This window comes from Sphaerodactylus townsendi, linkage group LG03 (genome assembly GCF_021028975.2).
Source record: "Sphaerodactylus townsendi isolate TG3544 linkage group LG03, MPM_Stown_v2.3, whole genome shotgun sequence".
NCBI lineage: Eukaryota > Metazoa > Chordata > Lepidosauria > Squamata > Sphaerodactylidae > Sphaerodactylus > Sphaerodactylus townsendi.
The window spans coordinates 39,932,282-39,940,191 of NC_059427.1; positions in this window are offsets into that span (position 1 = coordinate 39,932,282).

The following is a 7,910-nucleotide window of genomic DNA, read 5'->3' on the forward strand; positions in this document are numbered from 1 at the left end:
AGATCTTTTTATGCCCATGAAGAAGATCCATGTGATTGAACCTTGCCTGTCTCATGCTTGACCTTAGAAAGATGTTTATTCTATGATGGAATGAGAACGACCTTTCTGAGGTGCAGGAGGAAGCAGGTATGGTAAAGCCTTTTTTGATAAGTTTAGCTAATTCTGGTATTAGCTTACACAGACATTGTCCTTGTTCTCCCCTGAAGAGATCAATCGCATCCCAAAGAGCTAAAAGTTTAACTCTCTGTTCTCTTGCAATATCCAAAAACATGTTCTGACGAGCCACAGTCAGACAGCATCCAATTCAGTTTTGTAAAAGTTTAGAATCTATCAGTGGTGGGGCTACCAGGGGGAAGGGGGGTGTACCATGCACCGGGCACACGGCTTTGGGTCATGTGGGGGGCAGAAAATTCCCCCTCCCCCCTTCCCCCTCATCAGTCGGCCGCTCAGATCACCCCCAGCCCCTGCGACGCCCCCCTCACACTTACTTTAACAAATGGAGCAGGCTGAAGAGGAGGCCTGCCTGTGTTCCCTTCCAGCCTGGTGGGAGACCCTGGAAAATGTAGTTCCCACCAGGTCATTTGCAGCTTGGAAGGGAACAGGCAGGCCTCCCTCTTCTCAGCTCTGCCAGTTCTTAAAGAGTATCAGGGAACACCCAAGGGGGGGCATGCACTGTGGGAAGCGTGGCAGGGGGGGGTTGCGGGGGGACACAAAAAATCCAGAGTGTGCACCGGGTGCACTTTGGTTCAGCTATGCCTCTGGAATCTATATACTATTGCTCTCTCCTATAGAAAACTTCAATTTTGCGCATGTGCTGGGACACATCTGAGCAAAAGTGCTTGTGTAAACTGCTGTAGATAATATCAATATTTCATAAAAGATGTTGAGGTCAAGAGAGGGGATCTTGTACACAAAATCTGACTGTTTTTTTGCTTCATGGAAGAGTGAGATGAAGGGCTATTCCTTTGCACAGATACTGTTTGAGACTTGCAGATAGAGGTAAGTCGATGGGGGAATTTGGACCAAACTGGACTAATGCAAGAGCCACACAGAATAAACTTCAGATGTTGAGAGCAACAAGACATGAACATATATTACATTTTTATCACAGTATGCACACTTTGTTACAAACTTTTTAATATAACTATTAAGAAATACACATACATAATAATGATTATTCATGTATGTAATTTTTATTAACATTAAATGAGACAGCCAAAAATAGAAACGAAAGAGGTTAAACAGATATTGCTAATTATACTTCTTTGTCTAAGACTCTAAATATCTGGTCAAAACATGGAGAAAATATGTAAATTAGGGATAGTTACTGGCTATTACTGTTAGTAGAAATATTGCGAGTCTCCGTCTTTGCTGTGAGTCATTTAAAATCCAGCTGATATGCTGTCAACGCTGTATGAATTAGCTCTGTCAGGTGTCGATCTGTAAGGATTGCACGACGCTTTGACTTCACAAACTTCATTACAGCATACAATGATTCACAGCAGTATGTTGTGCTGAAAATTGAGATAAGTCCTACACTGGTTTTCTTCAGTTCAGGATATTTTATTTCTGGAACTTGTCTCCAGAACTCATTTATAGATTGGGATTTATGTACCATCTTCAGACCCAGGTCCTCCTGTAATTTAATTAGTTTCCTTTCTACAGCACTAGGTGTTTGGAAACTAGACAATCATCATTGATTACATCATTGGATTTACAAGAAAGGTGAAGCAGGGTTTTAGATTTCCCAAGTCCTTAAACCTGTCTAGGAAATTATCAAGAAGACCTTGTAATTTATCTTTGTGTTCTTCCAGTTTGTGATCTTTTATTTCAATATAAGAGGACGCACTGACTCACCTTTTGAGGTTGTGAAAGTAAATGAAATTTCTTGACAATACGTCTCTTTGAAAACTGCAGCTTTATTTTATTGCCTGGAAGCTTGAAAATTGAGGTAAGAATCACAGAATGACTCAATCTTTGTCACTTTTCCCTGGAGTGCCTAGGTGTTAAGAATCTGTAGATCAGGAGTCTGCAACCTGAAGCTCTCCAGATGTTCATGGACTACAAATCCCATCAGATCCTGCCAGCATGGCCAATTGGCCATGCTGGCAGGGGCTGATGGGATTTGTAGTCCATGAACATCTGGAGAGCCACAGGTTGCACACCCCAGCTGTAGATGATTCATTGTATCAGTGAGAAACATTAGACCTTGCATCCATTCATAATGACAAAAGATCCAAATGACAATGCTTAGGGCACATAAGGACTTGTAAGAACTCTGCAGAACTGGGGAGGTCTGGTTTCAAAACTCCACCCAACCATGAAGCCCTTGGGTGATCTTGAATCAATCACTTTCTCTTTCTCAACCTAACCTACCTCGCAGTATTGGTTTGAGAATAAAAAAGAGGAGAGACATATATATGTTACATTCAGTGCCTGAAAGAAAGGGTAGCATTCAAATTAGACAGATCAATTAGGAAAGGTCAAACAGTCTTCTTCAGCAAGAGGTGCTGTTACTGCTCACCACATGTAATTCTCACCCCACATTCTCTGCTCTTATGGAAGTGAGGTGGGCATCAACTACAAATGGGGCCTTCTTCATGGTAGCTCCCCATCTTTAGTATCCCACATCTGCTTCTGCTGCCTCCACTAGTGATACTAGTGATCAGAACAATGAGAAACTCCACTAGTGATCAGAACAATGAGAAACTCCACTAGTGATCAGAACAATGAGAAACTCCACTAGTGATCAGAACAATGAGAAGGCTGAGTTCTTGTCCTGCCAGTTGGCTTCTTTACATCTTTTTAGGTACTTACATGCTAGCAAAGAGTTTTACTTATGACTCAGGTGTTTGCTGCTGTTAAGCTATGGGGTTAATTTTCACTGTTTGTGCCATGAGACAACTCACACTGTTTTTGTTGCATACAAAGTTCATTCTGCACATCCTAAATAAGACATACTGGGGATACTAAAGATGTGTCCTGGTAAGGCACCCTGCACAGCTTTCTTCTCAATACAACCTTATGATGCCTTATTTTAACTCAATGTGACTTTCTTTGAGAATGCTTCAAAGTGCACCTTTTCCACCTAAACTGCCTGCAAGACATCTCCTGCCTGTCTGTGCAGAATGCAAAGCTTAGGAGGCGTTTTACTTTTTCCATCTGATCATTTGCTCTCTGGTCAGTTTCACCCTCAGTTTGAGCCTGACATTTAGTGTGCAGCTGAAGGAATTCTCCCTGCCAATATTTGCGGAAGGCTGCACCAGGACAGGCTCTGATCCTGGGCATCTTTGGTTTGCTCTGCAGGCTCTGATCCTGGGCATCTTTTCAATGCAAAAAGTACATAGTTGTTCTCAGCTGATCCAGCAGATTCTGGCAATATATAGTTTCCCTATTTTTTTAATTTTCTATGAGCTATCTCCATAGTTACACAGACACAAATGCAAGAATGTATTGTCGAAGGTTTTCATGGCCGGAATCACTAGAATGCTGTGGGTTTTTCAGGTTGTATGGCCATGATCCAGTAGTATTTTCTCCTGACGTTTTGCCTGCATCTGTGGCTGGCATCTTCAAGATGAGTTCCCCTGCTGCTGTGTGCGCAGAGTGGATCTCTGACTAGAGGCCTGCTGCCCGATGGAGCTCCACTATGACTGCACAAGGTTATCAGTTTCCTCCAACAGGGTGGTTGGAGGAAAGGTTTCACTGGGGGGGGGAGGCACAACTTGGTCCCATGTTGCACCTCACACTTCTTGCATCACTGTCAATAAAATGGTGCGGCTATGGCCAAAATGTTTACCCACAGATGTGAGTGTGGTGTGGTTATTGGGGTACGGGGGCTTCTGAGCAGTACTGGTCCTGTCTCTGGTGGCAATGTAGATATGTGTGGTTAGTGTGTGGTGAAAGTCAGGTACTGTGCATATATTCAAGAATATATTGGGTATATGTCATCTATTGTCATCTATTTCCAGCATTGACATTGAGAGCTTCACTTATCCTTAGACCAAATTTATTTAGAATGTGCCCTAAAAATTATTTTACCATATCAGGAAGTAACAGGATTAAGATTACCTGGATCTTGTGCCCCCTGTTCTCTTGGCTCTATTCAATATATTGTTCCCTATTCAATATAGTACATTTTCTATTGTGAAATGGTGTGGGGTTTATGTCTGCTTGAACATTATGGTTTCTGCATTTTTTAAAAAGTTCCATTCCTATATTTGGCAAGAAATTTGTACTAGAGCTTCATAGTGATTATTTTGGTGAAGAAAAGGTGTTCTGCATATGCTCAATGGCACATATTGCAGGATGATGACATGCAATATTTTTTTAAGACACTCAACTGAGCAAGGCTGGGCATTTGTTTTCCCCCTACTGCTCCATTTCCCATTGATCCAAAATACTTCTGAAGTGATTCCCACTTTGCAAACGGCGGAAATAACTCCCAAACAGTAGATTTCATCTTTCACTAACATTGAAGCAAATAAGAAAGAAAGAATGGAGCCAAGGAAAGGGGGGTTATGAAACAGGATGCATGAGAATGAATTCAGTCACTAATGGATTATGAAACAGGATGCATGAGAATGAATTCAGTCACTAATGGGTTAATTGATCCACAACAAGAGCATCTCAAGAGCTACCTCTTTTTCCCTCTATCCGATGCAACACAAACAAGAGAAAAACTGCTTTTTTGCAAGGATTACAAAAGTAAGGGTAAGGATTAGAATTTTCCTTGTTAAACATGAAAAGCTAAACATTCAGAGAGGTGTATAATGGTATTCTAAAGGGGCTATGCCCCCACATACTCTCCCATATCTGCCTATAAGCCTAAATAACCCATATAGCTAGAACAAGGGTTCCAGCCCATAGGATTTCTTTTAAAGAAAGGTCATTTTGGAAACATTTTCTCTCAGATGGTTGGCCCCCCACAGTAGTAGTGATAGTATCAAAGCAATATTTACTGCAGTATGCACTTTCATCATCCAGGTGCCTTCTGGGCATCCAGGTATTTTTAAAACAGACAAGAAATTTTTAATCCAATGATCAGTAGATTATCAGAAAGTACATTCTCCTCCATATTTCATCCAGTGAAATCAACATTTTACGGCTTATTGATTAATGTGGGTTGTGAATCGTGGTTTGACTCTGCTGGCCAGCTACATATGGCCATGGAGAAGGGGCTGCATTCCAAGAGTGATTGACTTCTTTCTTTATTGACTAAAATGAGCTGATACAGATTACCCTTCTGAGCGCACATATGCTACCATTTTGTATTCCAACTTCAAACCATAGTAAATGTGTTAGGATTTTACAAGTGCCTGTGTAACCTCTATCTGTGGGTTCTGTGGGGCAGAAGTTGGAAGGAGTTGCAAAGAACTAAATTTAAAACAAAATAACACTTTTAACATTAACATTTAACATTAACAATTTACAGTCCTCTTAGGTTGCATTTCAAGTCCTTATATTTACAGTTTACTGATAATGCCAAGTCCAATTCTTCCTGCTGGTGGTTGGCTTAGGAAGACTTCAGAGGCTTGGTGAACGGGTTCCAAGATGATGAAGGTCCCCAAAAGAACTCCCATCAACTACATACATAGCAAGCCCTGAAACAATAAATTTTAACATTTACAATATAGCAAAAATGAACAACTCCCTTCCCACTAGTTCCCAACAACTTTGCAGTTATCTTAAACAAGGTGTTAAGAGCTTATAAAGAATTAAATCAAGGCCCCAGCCTGGTAGCCTTGCTTCCTCCAACTTCACCAGTTTTTGCAGCCTTCTGGGTCAACCCATTCTGAACATAGGGGTTACACCTGCTTCATTCAGTCAGGCAAGAGTTAACTGCTGAAGTCACATGCCTAGAATCACATGCACTTCTGGAAAGCTCTTTCCCTTCTTCTTTCAGCAAAAGAGGAGAGGCAGAAACGCAGACACAGATAGCTACCATTTTGTATTCCAACATTTACCCATAGTAAATGCAGGAGAAAGATTTGGAAGGAAAGACAAAAAGGAGAGCCTTTATGTGTATATATAATACAACGTAACATAAGATAACATACTATATTATATACAAGGAAAGCCTGTTATACAATTCAGTGGGCTAGAAGCAGCCACCTGCTGGTGCAAGAACTGGAGATCTTCATGCCAAGACTGTAGACTACATCTGTAGTCTCCCCTTCTCCCAGTAATCATTTCTGACCCTGAGAAATTTGATTCCTAGGCTTACAGGACCCACATGGAATATGTGCCTTGTGAAAAGGTTTGAAGGGGCTGAAATCTTTCTCCTGCCTCGACTGTGAGAAGGGGACCAAAGGATGATAGCGTGTACTTCCCCTCCCTTACCACAAAGCTGCTGTTTGTCTTCAAAATCATCTGAGAACATTCCATCATCGATCTCTCTGCTTTTGTCTAGTTAGAGCCTGAGAAAAAGAGATTGTATGCCATGTATGATTTAATGAATTGTGGACTGAACTGGGATGTGAACCTAAAATTTTCCAGTTCTGTGAAAAATCTCTAGCTGATCCTTTCAATTGTATTCTGGATTTAAATAAAAACATCTGCATTTTAAAAATGAAAATCATATAAGAAAGTCAAAGTCGGAAAATAGCCTAGGGTTATGTCAAGTTTTAAGTGGAAAAAACAAAGCTGTTATTCAAGTCCAGATTTCACATCAAAAATGCATGGAGTTATTCTGGTCTCCAGAAATGTGAAATATGCTATCACGTATAACATATAATTTCTTAACTATTCTTAACACTGTGGGAATACGAACTAACAAAATTGCCGTAACGTTTCATGATGTACAAGTGGGGATGAAATCAGAGCTTCTGCTTGGGAAAAAATTTGAAACATTTTAAGAAAAGCAAGGAGTTTCATTAAGATTAAAATAGTCATTAAAGCAAGATTTCTTGAAGGTGGTTTAAACCTTTTACTTGTTTGCTGTAGATGGTGAGACTCCCTCGCTCAATAAGTACACCACAACGACAGGCTGGAAAGGAATGGGCCGCAGCCCGTTTATTAAACAACAAACATATAAACAAGAACTATTTACATCAGAGCTCGGCGGCAAACGGGTCGCACATCACATCCCAATGAATGGGAAACTGTCGGGATGGGTATCCCATAGATCTTACTCCTGAATGTTTCCTCACTTCCCGCCCCTGCTGTGGAGTCGGGCACCCGGCTGAAGCCCCAAAGGCAGCCCCAGCCCGCCTTTCCTCCTCGTGCTTGCTGGGGTGTCGGGCAACCGGCTAAGCTCCATGGTCGCCTAACGGTCAACCCAACCCCATCTCCCTGGGGTGTCGGGCAACCGGCCCGGCCTGCCGGCCTGCTGCAGCCTGCCGAAGCTGCGCCCACCCCCCGACCCTCATAGAGGCGCCAAGCCTGGGAGCCCCAGCCCGGAAGGCGTCGTTCTCTCTCCCAGATGTGCGACAACCGTTGCAAAACCATCGCCACTGGAAGCTGCCCACCCTTGCAGCTCACCGCCTAAGCTCCTCTTAAGCCTGGAGCCTGTCTCTATCTTAACCACCGGCGAAGGGTAAGAAAGCTGTGAGACTGACTGGAAAGGCCACAAGTCCATGCCCCATTGGGACAGGCGGGGAGACGCCATCCCACGGCTGAAAAAGGCCTTATATGATGTCCCGAGGTGATTTCGGAGTGCGTTCCGCCACCGCCCTCCCGAGGGAAAGCACCACCTTGGCGGCCGCCATTATTGACTTTTCTGCAGGTCCCTGTCCACTGCAGAGGGATCAGCAACGCTCCGCTCCAATGGGCCCGCTGCACCATCTTGGACCAAACCAAGGTCATATTAGGCGGTGCCTGGCGAAAGCTTCTGAGCGTGGCGGCCACCGCATAAAAGCGCAGGTCAAGTCCCCGACCTGGCGGGGAGATTCTTCCCTCCCCAAGGTGTGGCG